The sequence below is a fragment of the Bison bison genome, unplaced genomic scaffold (assembly GCF_000754665.1).
Source record: "Bison bison bison isolate TAMUID 2011002044 unplaced genomic scaffold, Bison_UMD1.0 scf7180017864102, whole genome shotgun sequence".
Lineage (NCBI taxonomy): Eukaryota > Metazoa > Chordata > Mammalia > Artiodactyla > Bovidae > Bison > Bison bison.
The window spans coordinates 446,245-449,537 of NW_011494674.1; the positions used below are offsets into that span (position 1 = coordinate 446,245).

The 3,293-nt window shown below is 47.0% G+C and overlaps 1 pseudogene; it reads left to right on the top strand.

Annotated features, from left to right (window-relative positions):
* LOC104987630 overlaps nt 1-3,273 on the top strand; it is a 4,349-nt pseudogene extending 1,076 nt beyond the window's left edge.
* The last annotated feature ends 20 nt before the right edge of the window (nt 3,274-3,293 follow it).

Here is a 3,293-nt window from a genome sequence, read left to right on the forward strand (position 1 = left end):
TATACAGTTCAGTTCAGTTCATTTCAGTTGCTCAGTCGTGTCCAACTCTTTGCAACCCCATGAATCACAGCACACCAGGCCTCCCTGTCCATCACCAACTCCCGGAGTTAACTCAGATTCACGTCCATCGAGTCAGTGATGCCATCCAACCATCTCATCCTCTGTTGTCCCCTTCTCCTCCTGCCCCCAATCCCTCCCAGCATCAGTCTTTTCCAATGAGTCAGCTCTTCGCATGAGGTGGCCAAAGTATTGGAGTTTCAGCTTTAGCATCATTCCTTCCAAAGAAATCCCAGGGCTTATCTCCTTCAGAATGGACTGGTTGGATCTCCTTGCAGTCCAAGGGACTCTCAAGAGTCTTCTCCAACACGACAGTTCAAAAGCATCAATTCTTCTGCGCTCAGCCTTCTTCACAATCCAACTCTCACATCCATACATGACCACAGGAAAAACCATAGCCTTGACTAGACGGACCTTTGTTGGCAAAGTAATGTCTCTGCTTTTGAATATGCTATTGATATCTTAATATAATTGAGAAAACTGATGTATTAAAATACAATGAAAGTTAATACTTCAAATTAATTTTATTTACTACTGGAACACTAGAGGAGGTGGTACGAAGAATATAAGAATGCTAATCTAGAAATCAGGAGCTTTTTGTATTAGTTCCTTCCCTCCCACCAGGTGTGTAGTCTCAGAAAGATAATTAACCTCTTCTTACCTTATCTAAGGGATTCCTGCCCACAGTAGTAGATATAATGGTCATCTGAGTTAAATTCACCCATTCCAGTCCATTTTAGTTCTTCTTTTCCTAGACCTAATTTTCAGTCCATACAATGACTCAAAGTTAAAGGAAGGATAGGACATAAACTTTCAAAATTTGCATTTTTTCTGTCAAATGAGAGTTCAAAAATTTAATTCCATTGAGGTTTTAATATTAATATATAACTTGAATTGTAGAAGAATACATTAATAGGAAATATATATCATTCTAAGATAAGTAAAATACTTAATACATTATTCCTAAACTGATTTTTTTTGCTGTTGTTTTATAAGATTAGATTGCAGATTTCCTTTCATTAGAAAAGTACTTTACAACATTCGTTGAACAATACGTCATACAAATAATCTTTCTTGAGAATTTGTAATAAATCAGAGACTTCCTGACAATTAAAAATAGAAATAGCCTTCATATATCACTGTATCAGATAAGCTGTGTCCAGCTATAAGAAATAGAAATCCTAAATTACTTTGCTAGCATATGAGATAAGTGCAACTGTGCAGGAGAAAGGGAGTGCAAAAAGAAGAAAAAACCTCCTCCTGGATATCACAGTCACTTGAAAGTGCCGAGGGCAGGCCTTCGGCAGAAGGCCTGGTCGGTGGTCACCTGGCCCAGCAATCTGCAACAGTGTAGGCGCCAAGGATGCAGACTTGATGGGGAATGTGCCCTCAGCGCCCCCACCCCCGGACTTGGGGCAGCTCTCAGGACACCACAGACTTTGTCAGTGATGCCGCGCCGCACTGAGGCTTTCCCCGAGCCCTGGACGGCGGGGCCAGGACTGCAGAGCAGCTTGAGGGCTGCCCCAGGGCTGACTCCCAGCAGGGACACCCTGTTGAGGACAGCTGTGGCTCAGCCTTCCATGGGGACTGAGACTACTGAGAGCCTTGGAGTCGCTAAGGGACAAATACTTGAATCCTTGGTTGAGGGCACAGCTGCCAGTGGGGTGGAGTTGCACACCATGGAGAGCTCGAACTCGGCCCCAGCAAGGCCTAGAGCACCCCACCTCCTGTGGATGCCCCAGCCTCTGCAGTGGGCACGGTGCCCACCAGTCAGCCCACCAAGTCATGGGCCAGTCTTTTTCATGATTCTAACTCTATTCTTCCTCCTTGCCTGTGGTTTCTGTGGAAACTAAGAATTCCCCTTCCACCACATCTCCCTTCATCTCTGAAAAGCAGGCAGAAGTCAAGGAAGGGCTGGTTCCAGTTTCAGAGGATCCCGAAGCCATAAAGATTGCAGAGTTCCTGGAGAACACCACCCTGATTCATAAACCAGTGTCGTTGCAACCCTGTGGGCTGATCTACACAGGAAATTGGTGCCACATCAAAGCCACACTGCAGGCGTTGGTAGCTTGCCCACCAATATATCACCTGATGAAGTTCATTCCCCTGTATTTAAAAGTGCAAAGCCCTTGTACATCCACACCCATGACAGACAGCTTTGTTTAGCTAATGAATGAGTTTACTAATATGCCAGTACCTCCAAAACCCAGACAAGGTCTTAGGGATAAAATCATGAGGGATATCTGCCCCAGAGCTGCCTTTGAACCCACTTATATTTGTAGACTCCTGACGGTGATCAAGTGGAGCCTGTCTGAAAAGGATGGGCAAGAAGATGCTGAGGAGTACTCAGGTTTCATTCTAAATGGACTCCATGAGGAAATGCAGAACCAAAAGAAACTTCTATCACCAAATAATGAAAACCTTACTGTTTCCAGTGGACCCAAAAGCCACTCAGTGAACAAAGAGGAGCAGGAAGAACCAGAAGAAGGAAGTGAGGACAAGTGGGAGTAAGCAGGCCCTGGAAACAAGACCACAGTCACTCATCAGGTGGCCTTTGTTCAGACCCCCATCGCTGGCATTTTTTGGTGGACACATCAGGTCTGTGGTTTACCAGCAGAGTTCAAGAGTCTGCCACTGGGCAGCTGTTCTTCAATCTGCATCTGGAAATCCAGTCCAACAAGATATGCACTGTCCAGAATGCACTGGGGAGCCTGGTGGCCAGAGAGTCTGTCCAGGGTGACACCACCAAAACTGAACAAGAGGTGGAGATCAGCTGGAGAGTGACTCTGGAAAAGCTCCGTCTTATGCTCCTGCTGCACCTCCAGCGGTTCGTGTACAAGACTGGGGGCTGTCAGAAGCGCATCAGAAATGCTGAATATCCTGCAGACTTGGAAATGAGTAACTAAGACTGCTCTCTCCGGGGCTTAAAAATAAGAACTTTAAATGCCACAGAACCTATAGGCTGTTTGCAGTGGTCTACCACCACTGCGGCAGCGCCACGGGCTGCCACAGGACATCTCCCAGATCAGGCTCAAGGGCTGGCGGCACACTGACGAGCAGACTGTGACGGTGATCAGCCCAACTGTCAGGATGATCAGCCAGATGGTCACGGTGATCAGCCGGACCGTCAAGGCCATCAGCCAGCAGCAGGAGCGACGCCCACCGCAGAGCTCGCAGCCCACCTCCGCGCGCCACAGTTGCCTGGACCTGCTGTAGCCGCGCCTAGGCTGCTTGTA